Source organism: Mytilus trossulus, chromosome 7 (genome assembly GCF_036588685.1).
Source record: "Mytilus trossulus isolate FHL-02 chromosome 7, PNRI_Mtr1.1.1.hap1, whole genome shotgun sequence".
Lineage (NCBI taxonomy): Eukaryota > Metazoa > Mollusca > Bivalvia > Mytilida > Mytilidae > Mytilus > Mytilus trossulus.
This window is the reverse complement of record NC_086379.1, coordinates 26,462,882-26,486,019: the sequence shown is the minus strand read 5'-3', so window position 1 is coordinate 26,486,019 and position 23,138 is coordinate 26,462,882. Positions and strand designations below refer to the sequence as shown.

General features: G+C 30.5%; 1 protein-coding gene across 3 annotated transcripts in view; it reads right to left on the bottom strand.

Annotated features, from left to right (window-relative positions):
* LOC134724852 (zinc finger MIZ domain-containing protein 1-like) overlaps nucleotides 1-23,138 on the bottom strand; it is a 195,838-nt gene that overhangs the window by 149,788 nt on the left and 22,912 nt on the right. Inside the window, exon 1 of one of the 3 annotated variants that reach the window (XM_063588146.1) lies at nucleotides 14,473-14,508. The exons of the other annotated variants lie outside the window; for them this stretch is intronic. The gene's annotated coding sequence lies outside the window, so the exon portion shown is untranslated. Of the gene's footprint in view, nucleotides 1-14,472; nucleotides 14,509-23,138 lie in introns of those variants that run through there. 3 annotated transcript variants of the gene reach the window in all.

Genomic DNA, 23,138 nt, shown 5'->3' with positions numbered 1-23,138 from the left:
ACAGGAGAATAAAGAGATATAACATTACATAAAAGATATCTGACACTTCATGATGAATTAACAGATATTTCAAGTTGATTTAAATAAAATTCTATTGTAAAAAGTTATAAAAGCAAACAGTTATTTGTTCTTTATACCTAAGGATAACCTTGATTGTAGTATACTGTGTTAAAAACATTGCAAAATAGGCCTCTGATGAAGGCCATACGACACTCCTGCTATTAGAACACTGTATCACTTTTCATACATATCAAAACACTTTTATTTCAAAATACTTTTTTAAATATATTAACACCAGGAGCAATAGACTATTGTTAAGAAAAGATACTGAACCTGCTATCATATGATTTTTTTTTAGCAATATCAGCAACATTTAATATTTATATCTATTTCTCATTTGATATAGGTTACAAACAAGCATGACAGTTGAAAATTGAGAAAATGGAATGCATAGGAAATAATGAATATGCAAAACTCCAATATTTAGATGACTGAAAGCAAAATTTTGGACTGAAAACATCAACACCTAATAAAGTTTCCTATATCTACATAACGCAGCAATATAGCTTTTGGGGGCTTAGGCAGTGTAGAGCAAGCATCAATCAATCAACCAATATAGATACATAAGATTTCTTCCCTGATAAATCTATTAAAGTATGATTGATTGATAGTTGGTATTTAGCACCACTTAAAGCACTGTATTTATATCATAGCAACCAGTTTATCATGGTAGAGGAAGCCAGCTTGCCTGCCGAGAACCACAACTTTTAACATGAAACAAGCAATCACAAGTCTAATGCAGTGGCGGATCCAGGGGAGGGTTGCAACCCCCCCCCCTTTTTTTACGATCAATGCATTTGAATGGGGACATATAGTTGGAACCCCCCTTTTTGAAATGGCTGGATCCGTACCTTTAATGCATCTGCGTTGAGAAGAGTTTTTACTCACAACCTCAGTGTTGCCAGACTAGTTATTATTGTATATGAATCACTTAGACCACTTAGCCACTCCATTTAAATTTTATTGTCACCTTATTGTAAACTTAACTTTCTAAGTGGCATCCTACTTATCCCTTTTAATAAACTTTTATAGTTTAAATGTTTTAATAGCGAGTTAAAAGGGTATCATTACATTACCTATAATTAGATCACAATGACCTATATACAACCAAAATTGTCACCACTATGACCTATATGCATACTCAACTACTACCACTACGACCTACATCATTTAAACTCTATATCTATAGTAACCTTTGTAATAAGTAACCGACAGAGCTCAACATTTAAATGATAAATTGTATGAATGTCAAACCTATTACTGAAATCAATGTTCTTAAAATCTTCTATCATCTCCCCACCTTTTTATTCAATTTTTCAAATAAAATTATCAACCTTTGCCTTTTAAAACATTTAACAATTTTTGGTAAGACAAATGTTTGACAATTGTCTAATAAATTAGTACAAAGTACACACTTTGTAGACAAATACCGTATCAAGATTGTCTAACTACCTTTTCTGTGTGCTTAGAAAGTCTTCTCGTCAAAGTCTCTAATACCTCCTAATCCCCGCCAAAGCAAACATATCAGTTATCATCGTAATCGTCAACAATCGCTACTTACCGATCGGTAGTGTATGAACTGCTGTGTTTAAGTAGCTTGTTCTGATTAAATTATCAGTACTAATTTGGCAGATTAATTGTAAATTGGCCAATTATTGACTTTCTTTTAAACTATTATGCAGTTTGATTGGGTGATAATTTTGTCTTGTGCAAGAATTAATTTCAAATAAATGCCTTTTAAATTGAAGTTGTGTTAATCTTGAAGTGTTCCAGATTAACTGTTTGGATTTAATACTAATTAACTGTTTGGATTTAATACTAATTAACTATTTAAAGTTTCAAATAAACAGATACAGTCTTTTTAACCACTTTTCTTGTTTTCATGTTTTTCTTTCATTTATTACATTAAAAATAAAACAAATACATCCATGAGACAGCAACCCAACGACAAAACATACCAACAGATTTCAAGAGGGCACAAATAAATGCAGAAGTAACTGGTTACCTGTCTGGTGCAATTTTTAAATGTGTGGCATTATGAAAATAAGATGTGGTATGATCATTATGCTGTTGAGACAACTCTTATAATGCCACAGACATAAGATGTGGTATGATCATTATGCTATTGAGACAACTCTATGCCACAGACATAAGATGTGGTATGATCATTATGCTGTTGAGACAACTCTTATATGCCACAGACATAAGATGTGGTATGATCAATATGCTGTTGAGGCAACTCTATGCCACAGACATACTGATGTAAAGGTTAGTAGCTATACGTCACTGTACAGCATTCCTGGACTGCATATCAAGTACATTTAAGGACTGTAACAATCATAAGTCTGCAAACTAAAGCCTATGTTAGACTGACTAAATCTTATCATAATTAATCTGATCAATATCAAAAGTTTACAATTGTTTTTTATCTTTATGAAATGAAGAGTACCTCATTTCTCAAGTCATATATGAAAGGAGTTACTTTTAATTTTATAACTGTTGATAATACATGTTAGCCTTGTAATTACTTGATAAGCTTTACTTAATATATATGTGGGCCTTTTTTCAGCAGATAATAGGGTATGGGTTTTGCTCGGCTGTAGTTGCTTAATTCGGACCATTGTGAACACTTGTCTCTTTGATAATAATACCACATCTTCTTATTTCATATCATAATTTATCATGGCAAATTTTGCGACGACCAAAAGCGACGAAGTGAACCATTAAATAATCTCTCTATTTTTTTGGTGTGGCTTTTTCAAATTCGGTTACTTTCAAACCAATCTGAAAGACAATACACGTCTTAAATAAAAGAATTTAATCAAATTTTAAATTTATAAAAGATTTTGCTTACCTCAAAGTTTCATTACTAATGTTTTTGGCATATTGTATTAAAATATTAATAATACGGACACGCTTGTTAATTTTCTAACCTTTCACACGTAAAACAAAACAATCTGATTTTAAATAGCTAAGTTCTGTCTAAAGAATCATGCTGAAAGAGATTAAGAATTTTTAAATTTTCAGACAGGTATTAAGATTTCACTGATACGAGTTAGGGACAGCTTAGTACAAATTACACTTTTAACAGTACCTCCCATTTTAAAAATCGGTAATTTGATAAATCTGACGAAACTCTTTATACAGGTAAAAGTTAAAGAACTATTTAAAGAATTCATCCTAGTTTATAGATAAAATGAAAGGTTATAATTGAACTTTTTATTAGACTCATTGAAATTCAACGATTTTTTTCCTTTTACCTGAAGTGACCTTATTGGTCTGGATATAATACAATAAATTATATCAAAGCATAGCATGAAAGTTATAAAGCAATAGTAAATGTTATTGAATTATAGATTAGAGAAGACAAACAGGATATAGCTTTGTCCGCTGACCAGCTCAGGAACTTCTTTGATGGTCGTTTCAGGTGTGAATAAGGCCTATTGACCCATCTAAATCAAACTTATGTGAGGGAAACTTGGTGTCACAAAATATAGCAGGCTGAATATTAAAGCCTATCCAGTTTTTAATAGCTTATAATCATGAGGTCGGTTTGTTGGCATTTTACAAAATTATAAGTTTCATGAATGATGACTTATGACCCTATATAAATGTCTTTATCCCTTTGTTGATGTTTTAACAGATCAATTATAAGTGGAATGGGTGTTTAACATGCTATGGACATTTGAAACACCATAAAAAGATGTTAAAATCAATGTCCAGGTCTAGTTAATGTGGGAAATTTTCTTGCTTTGCTGACTTTAGACTTCTTAGTGTCACAAGGTGGTCTAAATATACCATCAATCAGGGCTTTAGACCTTTTATAAGTGTTAAGAAAGTTAATGTAGTGAAAGTAAATTAAAACATCAAATTTCCATATTTACCCTACAAAAAAGAGGTCTTTAAAATAGCAAAGTCTTCTTAGCAACTAAAAAAGTTAAAAGCCCTACAACAAAAAGTCAAGTGCCTCTTTTTCTTTTTCATTCAATTTTTATGCTTATATTTTCTTTAATTCATATTAAAAACCCTACAATAAATATAAAATCAAAGAAATAATCAAAATAAAGACCTGAAAAGGAGTTAAAGGGATGGAAAAAATAATAAAGGGATATTTCAACTTATAGGTCCAATAAATTTTCGTCATAATGGAGGGTTGTCTAATATCAAAAAGTTATTTCAGAATATTAGATTCAAAATAACAATATTAATTTCAAAACACTAAAATACAAAATATTTTTATATACTTAACCGAACTTACAAATGTTTTCTTTACATCAGATTTTTAAGTATACTTTTAAAGATATAAAGCCTAATTCCGTTTTCTTTCTCTGTATTCTATTGTATAGTATTAAGTCATGTCCTGATGGACATTGTTAAAAAGATGCATGTTGTCAAGGATGTGGTGTTTATACTGATGATTACCACATAAAATTCCTCGGTACACAGATAATTTATATCTAACCAAAGTTATTGATAACTTATCAATGGGTCGGAAAGTTACATTTCATATTTTTATTTGAACAACAAAGTGGTCCAGATATTATTTCAAAATCTCTTTCTTATAAATCAATTTAAAACAAATTATTTTGATAAAATTGTCTTTTCAACATTTGTTTATGGAGTACGAAAGCTTGAAAAGTCTAACTTTGTCTCGATTAAAATACCAAAAGTAACTGGCCCTAAGAACCAGCACTGGGAGTTGCAAAGATGTGTCATAAAAGACAGTTGACAGAATGGAATCAATTAAATATAGCTTTTAATGTTAGAAATGTACAAAAAATAGCACATCCTGGAACTTAATATAAATTTCTGACTAATAACCTGATCATTATGGTCTTTGATAATAAAACTTGAATACATGTATAGTCATTGTCCTTAAATGCCTGTGGCTGATTTAGGGAGGGGGGAGTATTTACGCAAGTTTATCTTATTTCGAAAAATTAGCAAATTTAATGTTCTGATGGATGACATCATGATACCACCTTACTGATTGATTGGTGTTTAACACTAATTTCAGCACTATTGGCAATTTCATGACTGGCAGTTTTCATTGGCAGACAAAGCCAGAATGAGAACAATCAATCTCAGGGGCGTATCCAGCCATTTTTAAAAGGAGGGAGTTCCCAACCCACGACAAAAGGGGGGGTCCCAACTATATGTCCCCATTCAAATGCATTGATTGGCCAAAAAAATGGGGTGTTCAATGGTTTAATCAGAAATAAAAACATGCTACAAGACATTGTAATCAAAAGCACTTGACAAAAACTCTTTCAAGATATCATACTGCACTTCACATGGGGATTAATCATGTTGAAGTTATCAAATATACACATATTTTATTATGCAAATTTTGGCTCTTGTGGAGAGTTGTCTTATTGGCAATTATACCACATCATCTCTGCAATATAGGGTAAATAGTTATAGTGTGGGCATGACTTGAACATGTCATGTGACTTGTTGTTATTAAAAGCATCAGAAGTCTAATTACTGCTAGTCAACATCTCATTAGGTACAGTATTTAAAGATTTGTTGTAAGATTAATAATCTTAACATAATCAACAATTCTACATACAGTAAAACAGAAAAATATAATATTAGGAATCTAAAAATAATCAAATGTGTCATAAGACAGTGCCATCATAAGTGTCATGTGACAGTGCTATCAAATGAATCACTGGACAGTGTCATCAAATGAATCACTTGACCGTGTCATCAAATGAATCACTTGACCGTGTCATCAAATAAATCACTTGACCATGCTTGGCTTCACCCCGATTGACAATGTTTTCTCATGATACCAATCTGCTCTATCATCCTCTCAGCTATGTTACTTATATAGTGTTATGACAGTGCTATTAAATGTCTGATGAAAATGTTATCAAATGTGTCATATGACAGTGTAATCAAAAATCATGTGTAAGTAATCAACTCTTGTCATATAATAGTGTAATCTTATTAGTAATGTCACATGATAATCAAGCTTCACAGAGTTATCAAATAAGCCAGGTGTCATTGTAATGAAACATGACATGTCATAGTGAAATCAAATGAGACATGACATGTCAAATTGAAATCAAATAAAACATGACATGTCATAGTGAAATCAAATGAGACATGACATGTCATAGTGAAATCAAATGAGACATGCAACAGAATATTCTGCAATAGTGAAACCAGAAATGCATTTAGCTTTATGTCAGTAAAATATGTTAATTTAGAAGTAAGCAGGCTGTCATATGACAGTGTGATCTACTCAGTGTAATCAAACTTAACAGGGTTATCAGTGTATTGAAACATAACATGTCACAGTGTAACCTAATGAGACATGAGCATGTTATACAACAGTGAAATGTATTTAGCCTCCTCCCGTTATTCATGCTAACTTGAGTGTAAACAATTGAGTCATTAACAGTGATCTTAAAAGATGTCATATGATACAAATATGCTCTGCAACAGTAAAATCAAAACTGCATTTAGCTTTCTGCCAGTAAAATATGTTAATGTAGAAGTAATCATGACAGTGTAATCTAATCATTAATGTTACAGTATAATCAAACTTAACAGGGTTGTCATTGTATTAAAACATGACATGTCACAGTGTAACTTAAGGAGACATGATCATTTTCTGTAACAGTCAAATGTATTTAGCCTCCTTTCAGTATTACATGCTAACTTGAGTGTAAACAATTGAGCCTTAACTGTTATCTTAAAAGATGTCGTATGATACAGTGTATTCAAATATGCTCTTCAACAGTAAATCAGAAATGGTTTAGCCTTCCGTCAGTATAATGTAATCAGACTGTCATATGACAGTGTAATCTACCCACCAATGTAACAGTGTAATCAAATACCCCAGGTGTCAATGTATTGAAACATGACATGTCACAGTGTAAACCAAATGAGACATGAGCATGTTCTGCATCAATAAAATGTAATTAGCCTCTTCCCAGTATTACATGCTAACTTGAGTGTAATCAATTGAGTCATTAACAGTGATCTTAAAAGATGTCATATGACAATTTATTCACACATGTCATGTAAAAGTGTAACAGTATGTCAGATTGCCACATGTAAAAATGTAGTCCAACATGATATTTTACAGTGCAATTAAATATATCAACAATGCATCATGTTAGGTCTGTCATATGACATCATCATATATGTCACGAAAGCACACTTGTTTAATCAATTATGTAATGTGGTAATTGTTTAATTAGCTACTGTTAAAAGTGACTTATCTAATGATCATGAGCTAAGTATACTGTAAAAGTGATTATAGAAGTGATTTATCAGGTATTAAAGGTTCTAATGCTTCACAACAGTTTCAATCTGAGTCCAGTTAGAATTGGTCAAAATTGGGTTTTGAAGTTTGGGGTTTTATTGAACAATAAAATCACGAAAAATTGGCACCCAGGGATAATTTAACATACTAATACAAAGCAACTTGGCTTGAGCAAGCTGATAAATGGTCAGTATATTATAAATAAATGCTCATTAATACTATAATTTTTTTAGACTATGAATGGAAATGACGTAGTTAGTAAAACTTTTTTTCACAAGTAAAAAGTTCGTGATAATTGCTCTGTTGCATGAATGAAGTTGCGTACATTTCATTTATTAATTGGCACAGATTGACATAAAAAGTGTGACGCTGATCTGTATAACGTCATTGCTTTTAATTTTAAAGTCACGTCATGTCCTTGGGCTAAAAAATACTTTGCATCAGAAACAAAGTGTATGCACCATTTTCCAATAAATATATATATACAAATGTATTGATAGGCACACAGGTATAAAAATACTGATGAATGCAGCAAAAGACCTTGTTTGGCTTCAATAATGATTATCTTGTCATACAGCATGTAGAATACTGGCATTTTTGTTTTTTGATACTTGTATTATTAGCAAAAATACCAAGCTACTCTACAAGAGCCCAGCTGATAATTAGTCAATATATAAATTCTACATTGTCACTTTTTTTTATCAGCAAATTGTCTCTACTATGGTATATGTTTTTTTTTAATATGAATGGACATGATGTATTAAGTTAAACTATTTTTAACAAGTACAAAGTGATATATATATAATTGCTCTGTTGTATAAATGAAGTTGCATTACATTTCATTTATTAATTGGCAAAGATTGACATCAAAAGTGTGACGCTGATCTATATGACGTCATTGCCTTTAAATTTTCAAGTCACGTTCCTATCCTGGAGCTAAAATATACTTTGCATCAGGATCAATGTGAAAATGCATGATTTTCCGATAAATATATATATTGATAGGTACAGGTATATAAATACTGAAGAATGCCGCCAAAGACCTTGTTTGGCTTCGTAAAAGATTATCTAGTCTTACATAGGTTATCTAGTCAATTGTATTTAATGAAAAGCGATCATTCATTGATTGTCTGTTGCCTAACACACGGTGGAACCAGAGCAAACAGAGGATTTAATTAAGAAAACTTTTCACCGATCGGAAATTTATATATATATATATATCATATGAATAAGAACACAACATAAAAGAGGATTATATCTGATAACGAAAATCACTTAGTCAATAAGAAACGACCACAATATGTGACAAAACAGTAGTAAATCACATTTTATGAGACAATTTTATATAAAAACATTTGTAAGCAGATGGACAAAGTCATCAAAGTTATCCATGTGAGAATGTATTGTGGAAGTATTATATGTTAACAGTTACTGATCTGTAAAAATATGTAAAAGCACAAAGGCAATATTTTGAAAAACAGCACAAATCAAGATCCGTTTTATTATTATGTAAATGTATGTAGTAAGCAAATTATAATAAACACAGAAATTATAGGATAAAAACTTATTTACAGAAATAAAATTACAGAAATAACAAGAGGCTCAATTTTTGTTGTCGTCTTTCTACTATAAATTTTCAAGCTGGGACCAGTTTATAATAATGTACTAGGGGCCCTTTATGGCATGCTGTTCAGTCGTTAGTTAAGACTCTATGTTGAAGACCATACCGGTACTTTGACCTATAATGGGTTACTTTTACAAATTGTGACTTGGATGGAGAGTTGTCTCATTGGTACTTGTACCACATCTTCTTATATAATTTTGTCCCAGTCTCTACTCTCAAGTAGATAGGCAACAAACACTTAAATTACGAAAATGAAACGAGGGCCTGGCTAGAAAATTTGTAACTTCAGAAGAAAAACATTTTTCAGCAAAGCTATATTCAAAGTTATACAATTTTGTATATGAACCAACTATAAATAAATTTTTGATTGGATTTGAAACTGGTTGGAGGGTGGCCATTGTTGGTATTGGGAAGCCAAACAAGCTCTGTAGGGCTCTACAATGTATTTTGTCAGTTCATTGCTTGCAATGTTGTGTCATCTATTTAAAACTCATTCACGACTTGTTTTTGCTCAAGGTTATGTTTGGTATCATTTACAAAATGTCAACAAACAAGGTCAAGGTTCAAACCTGTATGGTGATCTTGTAAAGTTTTGAAAAACAGTAACTCAAGTTGGGGGGTTACTGTCTGGCAAATATTACATATCTATTATCATTTGCTCAATATTTTCACCACAAGAATTTAATACTTGAATAAAGTTCAGAAATTCTTATTATTCAGCCCATAAAACTGCAGGTAAATTTCTAAAATGGTTTGCATCAAATTCTACCTAAATTGTGTATTACTTTGTCTTATGTTTTAAAGCAAAGGTTTTAAAGTTTTGCGGTAACGCTCGGTAAAGGCCGTAATTGAAAAGGACAACTTCACATGATATCAAGTAAACGAGACACCCATAGAGCTATTTCATTTAGACATATCACATAAACTGAAGTTTGGGGTAAAATCAGCGATGTGTATTCACTAAACATGTATATAGCTGACCTCCTAGTATAAAAATGAATGACTATGTGACAACTATAATCAATTTCAATGTCATTTCTAGTTGTACTTATCTAAGCATATTATTAGCAGACGGCAATAAACGTCTATAACATTTATATAAATATGGTATATCTCACTATCATTAGCACACATCATTGAGCTTACACAATTTTTTATAGTTGCTACTTAAAATTTAATCAAATTTAACATTTTTTGTAATTTTAAATCTTATTTGAATCTATATGTAAATTTTATTGCAATCTGTAAAATATGTTTATCATACTTTTTCTAAATGGATAGAATTATTGATGTGTAGATCGGACACTGATAAGCGATATAATGAAAATTAAAACATATTTTCTTTTATGAATAATGACACCATAAAAAATCAAATAAACTACATATGGGTGATTTGTTTAAGCAGTAAAATATCAAAGTTTAATATCATTTAGTAATTTGTTGTAAAAACTATGCATCTGTCTGCAAAAGAAAATGTCAGTGAAAACTTCTTTCCATCAAATACTGTATAGCGGGTTATTTTTGCGGGCTGTAAATTTTCGCTTATTTTTACGGATAGAACAACATTGCCAAAAAATAAATTCCGCCAATTTAAAAGTGCACATGCAAAGGTTTTGATATAAGTTTAAAATTCACCAAAACATTATTTTTTTTTAAAGCCAGTATTTTTATAAAAGACTTTTTCAGTTACATAAGCATTATTGTTTTCTGAGAACTACCTGCAAGTCTTTAGATGTAGAATTACTGGCAAGTTATGCAACTTTTATGTAATTAAAGCTAAAAATAACACAAAAATCTTTAAGGCCATATTAAATTTAAATTCCTAACTGTTAAGGCAATGAATGACTATGTAACTGTTGTAAGAAGTCATTTGTTCAAAGGTATAATAATAAAATAACTATTATACCCTAAATAACTCCTCAGTCTAAATCGGTGATCTTATATATCCTTATATTGTTGATATACAGCTAAAACTGTGTGTAAACTGACTTAAAATTGTGCTATTTGTAAACAAATACTGTTTACCTTGTCAACAAAGCAGATGATCTCTGGATGGTGGTATTGCAGGTTTACGTTGCAAAGTAACTTGATACATTCAAATGAAATAATTGTGTTTTAACATCAAAGCCAGTATTGCAACTCTAATGTAATCACAGTGTCATCTTTGAAGCGAAACTTGATATTTAAACAGAGGTTTTAATGCAACGATTTTGTGCAGGGATGCTATATTTATGGCACTCTTTCATCTAAATAAAAAAACATCAATGGTTTTTACGAATATGGAGATATGCATCTGTTTTGTCACATCTGTATTGATTTAAGTACCAAAATATCTCAAATTCATATTTTATGTCTGATAAGATCAAGTGATGAATAAAACAAGATGTCTTTCTTTGGGACAATTTTAGAAAGTGCTTTCAAAAAAAAAGACTGTATGGTAAAGAGTTGGTGAACATTTTGAAATAATTTAAGGTATTATAACTTGTTGATATTCCACTAAATGTCAACTCAGACACTGATACCTAAACAATAACAAAGCGCAGAAAAGTAAAAAACTTCCCAAATTCGCAGTTCAAAATTGGTTACTAAGTAGGTCAAAGGTCTAAGAAATCAGAAATAATTCAAGTTTTAAAATCAGACAGGTTGTGTCTTTCTGAACTCTGAAACAGTAAATAATTGCAAAATCATCAAAATTAATACTTAGTTATCTTAAACTTCGTAAGTAAGAAAAAAAGACCACAAAACAGGTCAGAGGGTAACTGAAATAAATACACACAAAATTATTTTTTGCATAAGCAAAAAAACATGATTTTAAACAATTATTGTAAAATTTCATTAAAAGAAGCAAAACTTTATATATTTAACGCCAACACATTCCAATATAAGGAAACTCCCTAACAGAAAGGCAACAACTCAAAATTTAATCAAATTTAACATTTTTTGTAATTTTAAATCTTATTTGAATCTATATGTAAATTTTATTGCAATCTGTAAAATATGTTTATCATACTTTTTCTAAATGGATAGAATTATTGATGTGTAGATCGGACACTGATAAGCGATATAATGAAAATTAAAACATATTTTCTTTTATGAATAATGACACCATAAAAAATCAAATAAACTACATATGGGTGATTTGTTTAAGCAGTAAAATATCAAAGTTTAATATCATTTAGTAATTTGTTGTAAAAACTATGCATCTGTCTGCAAAAGAAAATGTCAGTGAAAACTTCTTTCCATCAAATACTGTATAGCGGGTTATTTTTGCGGGCTGTAAATTTTCGCTTATTTTTACGGATAGAACAACATTGCCAAAAAATAAATTCCGCCAATTTAAAAGTGCACATGCAAAGGTTTTGATATAAGTTTAAAATTCACCAAAACATTATTTTTTTTTAAAGCCAGTATTTTTATAAAAGACTTTTTCAGTTACATAAGCATTATTGTTTTCTGAGAACTACCTGCAAGTCTTTAGATGTAGAATTACTGGCAAGTTATGCAACTTTTATGTAATTAAAGCTAAAAATAACACAAAAATCTTTAAGGCCATATTAAATTTAAATTCTTAACTGTTAAGGCAATGAATGACTCTGTAACTGTTGTAAGAAGTCATTTGTTCAAAGGTATAATAATAAAATAACTATTATACCCTAAATAACTCCTCAGTCTAAATCGGTGATCTTATATATCCTTATATTGTTGATATACAGCTAAAACTGTGTGTAAACTCACTTAAAATTGTGCTATTTGTAAACAAATACTGTTTACCTTGTCAACAAAGCAGATGATCTCTGGATCGTGGTATTGCAGGTTTATGTTATAAAAGTAACTTGATACATTCAAATGAAATAATTGTGTTTTAACATCAAAGCCAGTATTGCAACTCTAATGTAATCACAGTGTCATCTTTGAAGCGAAACTTGATATTTAAACAGAGGTTTTAATGCAACGATTTTGTGCAGGGATGCTATATTTATGGCACTCTTTCATCTAAATAAAATAAACATCAATGGTTTTTACGAATATGGAGATATGCATCTGTTTTGTCACATCTGTATTGATTTAAGTACCAAAATATCTCAAATTCATATTTTATGTCTGATAAGATCAAGTGATGAATAAAACAAGATGTCTTTCTTTGGGACAATTTTAGAAAGTGCTTTCAAATAGTAAAGAGTTAGTGAACATTTTGAAATAATTTGAGGTATTATAACTTGGTGATATTCCACTAAATATCAACTCAGACACTGATAGCTAAACAAAAACAAAGTGCAGAAAAGTAAAAACTTCCCAAATTCGAAGTTCAAAATTGGTTATTAAGTAGGTCAAAATTCAAAGTTCAAAATTGGTTATTATGTAGGTAAAAGGTCTTAGAAATCAGAAATAATTCAAATTTTAAAATCAGACAGTTTGTGTCTTACTGAACTCTGAAACTGTAAATAATTGCAAACCATCAAAATTAAAACTAAGTTATCTAAAATTTATAAGTAAGAAAAAAAGACAAAAAAAATATGTCAGAGGGTAATTGAAATAAATACACATAAAAATATGATTTTAAACAATTATTGTAAAATTTCATTAAAAGAAGCAAAACCTTATATATATAACACCAACACATTCTAATATAAGGATACTCTCCAACAGAAAGGCAACAACTCATATAAATTTAGAAAGAAAATGGGAGGCAAAATTCAAAGAGGTCAAAGCTTCATTTTGGGTCCTCTTGCTATTTTGCCTAAAGTTGAAGGCTGTACCCAAGTTGCTTATGTTTATGTCATTTGGTCACTGGTTCAGAGTTGTATCATTGGCAACCATACCACATCTTATTTTAATATTTAACACTATTAATTAAATTTTAATTATCAACCCAAGATTAATTGACCTTGAACTCTAAAAGTTCATTCAATTCAAAAAATGAAGCTCAGGAACATAAACTTGCAGACAAGTCCAATAAATCTGATTCTTGTATAGAATCACCAGGCTATTCATGGCTATTGACATGTCAAGAGACAGGTCTCAAGGTGAATGTCACAGTGCTTAAAACATCAGGCATGATGCATGACAGGTGGATCATACAGAAAATTTCTCAGACAAATATTACCTTAAAGAAATCACATCCAGACTGTTGTGGTTAACCTGAAGTCTAAGAATTAAATTTTTAAGATTGTTTGAAAAGACCACCTATTAAGATTAAACAAATACTATACCTTGAGGGGGAAAAAATGAATAAAAGTTACATATATACTATTAAAGTTTACATGAACTACGATTTCAGCATCTCAAATTTTTCTTTTTTGTAAATTTTTACAAGATGTCATTAAAATTTCACAATTAAAATTAAAATCATGCATTATTTTCTATCACTAGATACATTAACTGCTGGTAGATATAAAATTAAAATTTCGTAATTTGCATTAAATGGACGTTAATAGATGTAGTTATTATCCTCCCCCTTCAAGCAACGTGAGCGACATAGGACATAAATCAATTACGAACACCTTACCTGTAATCACAGCTCTGTGTTTACCTGGGATCAATTATCAATCTTATTTGAACTTTCTTTAAGGAACATCACTAGATATTAAAATCATGTACTACATTTTTTCTGGATATTAGCCAAGTTGAGGCTACTGTATTTGTATATACAAAACAGATTTAGAAATAAAGACACAATCGACTCAATAAATTAACAATAACAGAAAATTGAAACACCTTGTTACTGTTTGCCAACAATTATTTGTTTAAACTGATAGCAAATGCATTGAATACACTCGTTAAACTGATAGCCAACTTCCCCTAAAGGTTCCTCAGTGACTTCGCACACCTGAGGGCGAGACCTGGTCCCAATGTTTACTTTTGTTCGGAAACAATTTATCGGAACGACTGTTTAACAAACAATACTGTGATACATGTCATTTTCTGTTCAGATAAAAGTTGAAAAAGAGTAACTAATCTACTACGCTGACATTTTATCTCTATCCCCAACAGATTTACTAAATAAGAATAAGCTAAATGAGCCACTACTTTCTCTATTGTTGAAGTCAATTTCTATTTAAAGGAATTAGAATAAGTTGTAATAATTCAGATTTTACAAGTGTCATATAATCAACGTAAATAAGCTGTAATAATTCAGTTATTACAAGTGCCGTATGATCAACGTAAGAGACAAAAGATATGAATACAACTTAATTATTGACTTAACACAACTTAATCCTTCTTTTGTTGACTTGGGCTTAAAAGATCGTCAGTTTAATATTGACCAATACACAAGTTATAAATGTAAACAAACTTGTTGATCCTAATTGTTCCCAATCGGATAGTTAATGCACCGATTTCAATAAAGTTTTAATAAGTACTTTTAAACACCTTTTTGTTATTTTTATGTTGAATAAATTTTGATATATGTAAGAAAACAATGATTTAAATGTTCAAAAGTAGATTTAAAAGCCTTATAAATCTTATTTGTAAAATTATTGTCCTATCCATATATCATTATGTCACCATACCACCTATTTTATTTTTCATGTTATTAGTTTATAAATTATTACTAAAAAAATACTACAACTTTGATCCTTTTCCAGTTATAAAATATAACTTCTCAAAAACACTTCTTTGCTGCATGGTTTTTCACTCACTTGAAACATCTAACAGTAAAATAAGATAATATTCTTTTACAATGTAAAACACCATATAAACATCTCTCAATTTTAAGTTTTATTATCATATCATAAATAATATGTGACTTTTTGACATTTTTTCCTCTGCTTTTTATATGTTTTTTAAGAGTCATTATTATACAAAAAAAATAAAATTGTCTGTCTTTATCAGAATATATCTTATGTGCAATAAAACAATCTGTAGTCTCAATATGTTCTTATCATTAATAATATAATTGCCCAATCTATATCCAGATCCATTTTGTTTTTCACAACACACTCTTCAACCCCCCCCCCCCCCCCCGTAAATTTAAAAAAAAAAACTTGGTTTGTATTTACAAAAGAGCATTAGCACAACAGTGTTGTTTGGTTACCATTCCTTTCACCAATACACACAAATGTGTCCCTAGTACACTTTAATGCCAAATTCTACCCCATTTTCACGGTCCACTGAACATAGAAAATGATAATTTGGAAGGGGTATCCGTCCCTAGTACACAGATACCCCTTCCAAATTATCATTTTCTATGTTCAGTGGACCGTGAAAATGGGGTAGAATTTGGCATTAAAGTTAGAAAGATCATATCATAGGGATCTTATATGTACTTAGTTTAAAGTTGATTGGACTTCAACTTCATCAGAAACTACCTCAACCAAAAACTTTATTGGGACAGACGGACGAGCAAACGAACAGACAGATGCACAGATCAGAAAACGTAATGCAAATATTTGGGACATAAAAACAACTTGTCTCTATTTTATATCAATATAAGGAAGATACTTGTTTATTTACATCTTTTGAAAAAATATGATTTGACATAAGAAATAACTCTCCAATCAAGCTTGAGTTCATTATTCATTGTTGTGCGCCAAATGCAACTTCATATTTTTAAATAAGTATTTATATAAACTATTTTCTGACATTTTATAAAATATTTCTATCTGCAAATTCATTTAATTCATATAAGTGTGTGTTTTCTTTTATAAAACCTTTTCGATAAATTAGTCTGCAGCTATAAATATAAATAAAAACATAAATTTTATTGCATTTTTTAAAAGGAATGATAAAATTTTTCATTCAGCAAAATATGAAGACTTCTATTGAAGAAATGTCTATACACATTAAAATTTAAAATTTACTACTCTAAGGGACACAACTCTAGTAATTCATACTTGTCCCCGTGTTGATTTACTGATAAAAGTCAATTTACAGCCGCTGTTGTTTTAAAATTCCCTCATCAATACTCAATATTTGTTTCTGAAGTATCACAAATTATTTCTTTTTTCAGATTTTTAATTTGATTTTAAAGTTCATCTAAACTTGGACATTCCTGCAGAAGCTTAAAAACAAACTGTTTCAATAAAAAGTAAATAATGTATATAAACTTGTCGTTTTAAACGGTAAAATGATTGGAATTATATATTTGAATTGGTTGTGCAAATATAAGATGGAATGTTTTAAATTGGAAGACAATACTGTAATGTATAATGTCAATAGAACGGAAAAAGGCCATTTATCATGGCGGGAAAGTCGCAGAAATGATGTGTCAAGTTATTTGCAATCAATACAATGATACAAATACTGACATCGGAGAAAAATCACCGCTGAAGATTCATGAAAGTTAATTGATGAAGCTTGATAGCTCCGTATTAGCCATTAATGCCATGAAGATGTAAATCTGTGTAACACATGACCTCTCCGAATTGATGACGTACAATCAGGACCAATTCTAACATATTGCAATAGATTAGCCACCATTCCATTTCAAAGTTCTTTTTAAAAAAACATGATTGAATTACTGATTAATAGCAAAAAAAGCTGGTACAAGAACATAAGATGCTTTCCTATTGGTAAATAAACAGATAGAAAAGGATTTTATTGATATTAATTTTTATCTGGACTAGCAGAATATCCTCAAGTAAAGTACGGTGAATAAAACTGACACATAGTTAATTGGATCAGGTTCTTGAGATTTAAATTCCAATGTATTGTGGAATACATAATGGTATCTCCTCATTTAGTCATCCCACAGCAAATATCAAAGATCGTAGAGCTCATGAATATTTGAAAAATTTGAAAGCAAGAAACCATCATTGATTGGTTAATTGGTGTTTGCATTACACCGTCCTGCATTACACCTTCCTGCATTACACCGTCCTGCATTACACCTTCCTGCTTTACACCGTCCTGCATTACACCGTCCTGCTTTACACCGGTCTGGCATTACACCGTTCTGCTTTACAACGTTCTGATTTACACCTTCCTGCATTACACCGTTCTGCTTTACACCATCCTCGGCACAAAAAAAGCTTTTCAGCAGCGATATTTGATATTTAAGTGGAGAATGCTCAGTTCTTCATATGAAAGCCACAGCTGGGACTTACAAATCAGTCACATATACTCCTTATCAAGAACAAAATCTTTTGAACAATTTTTTTATTTTTTGTTTAGCATTTTTACCAGTTTTGTTAGTTTACAATTTTTAACTTATCATATGCTATAATATACTCTTGTATTGATGTCAGAGCTTCACATTTAACTGTCAAACACTTTGATTATACATGTAGTACTTTATTCATCTATTTCTCAATGCTACCATGCAAACTGTGTTTAATTAAAACTTTAGAGCATTATTTAGTCTTTTTTTTCCCCATCAATTACTGTTTTTAACTTCTTAATTCTTCTAGCTTCTTTTTTTTTTTATTTAAACATAACTCATGTCCTTATCAAAACAAAATATGCATCTGAAGCACTAAGTAATGAGCCTAGTATCTTTTATGGTTTTATTTCAAGATAAAATTCCATGAGTGATCTAGGTTCAATGGAAATAACTCTTGTTAAAAGAGCATTGTCTCAGATCAGATCCATCTTCAAGTCTACATTTTCAAACATTTGGTTCAATTAGGCTGCTGTTGCTTCATGTTTCAATTAATTTGTTAGAAACACTACTCTGATGACACAAATGAGAATTTGTGAAATCATATTAATCATATTTTAAAATATGACTATTATTATCTAAAAGATGCTGATAATTCTATTTGAGAAAAAAAATGATTTCTTAAAATGAAATTCTTTTTATTAAAATCTGTCTCCTTTATAAGGGGAGGATAGGAGGGGTCCTGATCCCAAAATCCCGGGCTTAAAAACACGAAACCCTGAAATCCCAAGCTTAAAAACGCCCGATCCTGGAGTCCCAATAAAGATCCCCCGTCCTTTATACTTTTTCTTTGAGAAATATTTTCAATTAGAGAAAATAACTCCGGTTTTTCCAGGATCATTAACAGGATCAAAACATGATTAATTATAAAGCGTTTTCTGTACAAGATAATTAGAGAAGAAATAACACTAAACTATTGCTCTGATGTAATTTGACAATGGTAACTATTTGTTATAATACCGTAACAAACTGACAACTGATGAGGCTTGAAATAACTCTAACTGTACTCTGTTGCTCTACAAAGGAAGTAATTTGTATCTACTGTCTATGTATTAGACATTTATCATTGCAACAAAGCTTATTGTTTATAGTCCTTGCTGTTTGCCATTTATTATCTAATGCCAGAATGACTACAGATTCACTTGTAACAAATTACTTGTAGCAACAAAATTAAAGGTCTATGTCATACTAAGATTGATCTGAGGGTTCTTTATATCAGACCGACACATGGTTAAATTATTAGGATATTTCAGCTTTGCACCAACAATTAGTTAACTGGTTGGCTATTAATTATTATATTTCATCCAACAATTAGTAAAATTTACTATTTCAAAGCATATCTTAAATGGTTGACTAATTTCTGTGTTATTTTGGTCTCTTGTGGAGAGTTGTCTCATTGGCAATCATACCACATCATCTTTTGTTTTATAATTATTCAATTGACTTCATGATTTAACAGAGGGATGCTTAATTATTATTTCATTGACTGATGCATTTACAGATCCTGTTTGTACATAAGTACAATGGTCAGGTTGGTTTTTTGATTGAATTATTTACTGATTGAACAGTCAATTGATTACTGTTACTGTATTGCTTGATAAAATGGCTGACTGATCAAATACTTAATTAATCATCCTATGGACTAAATAAATGATTGACTATTTCAATTATGTTTAATAGTACAAAAATGAGGGTGTTATTATGATTTAACTGTTGACTGATTGAACAGTCGATTGATCATTGTATTATTGATAAAATGACTGACTGATCAAATAGTTAATTGATCATCATATGGACTAAACATATGATTGACTGATTCAATATTTGATTGATCATTGTACTGATTAAAGATATGATTGACTGATTCAATATTTGATTAATCATTGTACTGATTAAAGATATGATTGACTGATTCAATATTTGATTGATCATTGAACTGATTAAAGATATGATTGACTGATGCAACATATGATTGACTGATTCAAAATGTTATTGATCATTGTACTGATTAAACATATGATTGACTGATTCAAAATGTTATTGATCATTGTACTGATTAAACATTTGATTGACTGATTCAATATTTGATTGATCATTGTACTGATTAAACATATGATTGACTGATTCAATATTTGATTGATCATTGTACTGATTAAACATATGATTGACTGATTCAATATTTGATTGATCAATGAACTGAATAAAGATATGATTGACTGATTCAATATTTTATTGATCATTGTACTGATTAAACATATGATTGACTGATTCAATATTTTATTGATCATTGTACTGATTAAACATTTGATTGACTGATTCAATATTTGATTGATCATTGTACTGATTAAAGATATGACTGACTGATTCAACTGATTAAACGTATGATTGACTGATTCAATATTTGATTGGTCATTGTACTGATTAAACATATGATTGACTGATTCAATATTTTATTGATCATTGTACTGATTAAACATTTGATTTACTGATTCAATAATAGACGGATCATTTTACTGATTCAAAAAATCATATTGTAAAGATTAAGATATGATTTACTGATTCAATTTTCATTGTATTGTTTAAACATATGATTTATTGATTGAATGATCAATGTATTCTTAAACATGTGATTAACTGATTCAATGATTGTATTGATTAAATATGTAATTTACTGATTCAATGATCCTTGTATCGATTAAACATATGATTTACTGATTTAATATCTGATTGATCATTGTACTGTATTATTTTTCAAGTAGAATTAAAAATTTCTCTTCCTTCATCCTGGTCTACCCACTTTACAGATCCTACCTGTTTGTTCTATTGTTAGATTTATTGGCTCTTTTGATGGTTTTTTGATATTTGGTGTTTTAACGCCACTTTAAAGCACCGCAATAAGACTTTTTTGTTGTGGCCAGTTTTTATTGGTGAAGGAGGGACCTTTGTTGGAAAAATTGACAATCCTAGTCAATTAAGATTGGAGTCGAGTGCACCCGCTCGTACAGGGCTCAAGCTCACACCTCAGTGTTGACTGGCTAATGATTACAGTAGTAAATACTTAGACCACTCAGCCACTGAGGCCCCCTGGCATCTTTGAGGTGCATGAACTATTACTTGGAAAAAGTTAATCACAAAGCAATCAATCAACAAAATAATGACATGTCTCATAATCATGTTCTCTAATTTTATCTTCAAGAACATGCATGAAAATATCTGCCACTGGACATTAAGCACCAACAATCACATCATCAATCTTTAATCTTAAAATGCAAAGTATATTTGCAACAAAAATGAGTTTTAAATTTCCAGATGTAAACATAACCGCTTAAAGTCACAAAGGTCAGCGTTTGTTTCTATCACTTTTAAAAGTACTTCAGTCTCGTAAACATCCAGATATCGTATGTCATTTTAACAAAGAAATTGTCATGTTTTCTCTTTTTGTTATTTATTATAAATAGTTGAGAATGTCGTTTACTGTGCAGAAAATTACGTAGGAAAGATGTTCTTGAAACAGTTGCAAAGGTATAATACTTGTACATTTGAACTGAATCTCATATGTATTTCTAAAATTATACAACAATCTAATGCATATTTAAACTAGAGGCTCTAAAGAGCCTGTGTCGCTCACCTTGGTACATTTGTATATGTGAATATTCAACAAAGGACACAGATGGATTCGTGACAAAATTGTGTTTTGGTGATGGTGATATGTTTGTAGATCTAACTTTACTGAACATTCATGCTGCGTACATATATCCCCATCTATAATGATTGGCCCAGTAGTTTCAGTTAAAAGTGTTAGTAAAAATTTACAAATTTTATGAAAATTGTTAAAAATTGACTATCGATTCGTCTGAAATTTTCAGGGCAGATAGATCTTGACCTGATAAACAATTTAACCCATGCCAGTTTTGCTCTTAATGCTTTTGTTTTTGAGTTATAAGCCAAAAACTGCATTTTATCCCATGTTCTATTTTTAGCCATGGCAGCCATCTTGGTAGGTTGACCAGGTCAACGGACACAATTTTTAAACTAGATACCCCAATGATGATTGTGGCCAAGTTTGGTTTAATATGGCACAGTAGTTTCAGAGGAGAAGATTTTTGTAAAAGATAACTAAGATTTACGAAAAATGGTAAAAAATTGACTATAAAGGGCAATAACTCCTAAAGGGGTCATTTGACCATTTCGGTAATGTTGACTTATTTGTAAATCTTATTTTGCTGAACATTATTGCTGTTTACAGTTTATCTCTATCTATAATATTTTTCAAGATAAAAACCAAAAACAGCAAAATTTCCTTAAAATTACCAATTTAGGGGTAGCAACCCAACAACAGGTTGTTCGATTCATCTGAAATTTTCAGGGCAGATAGATCTTGACCTGATTAACAATTTTACCCCATGTCAGAATTGCTCTAAATGCTTTGGTTTTTGAGTTATAAGCCAAAAACTGCATTTTACCCCTATGTTCTATTTTTAGCCATGGCGGCCATCTTGGTAGGTTGACCAGGTCACCGGACACAATTTTTAAACTAGATACCCCAATGATGATTGTGGCCAAGTTTGGTTTAATATGGCGCAGTAGTTTCAGAGGAGAAGATTTTTGTAAAAGATAACTAAGATTTACGAAAAATGGTTAAAAATTGACTATAAAGGGCAAGAACTCCTAAAGGGGTCATTTGACCATTTCGGTAATGTTGTCTTATTTGTGAATCTTATTTTGCTGAACATTATTGCTGTTAACAGTTTATCTCTATCTATAATATTTTTCAAGATAATAACCAAAAACAGCAAAATTTCCTTAAAATTACCAATTTAGGGGTAGCAACCCAACAACAGGTTGTTCGATTCATCTGAAATTTTCAGGGCAGATAGATCTTGACCTGATTAACAATTTTACCCCATGTCAGAATTGCTCTAAATGCTTTGGTTTTTGAGTTATAAGCCAAAAACTGCATTTTACCCCTATGTTCTATTTTTAGCCATGGCGGCCATCTTGGTTGGTTGACCGGGTCACCGGACACAATTTTTAAACTAGATACCCCAATGATGATTGTGGCCAAGTTTGGTTTA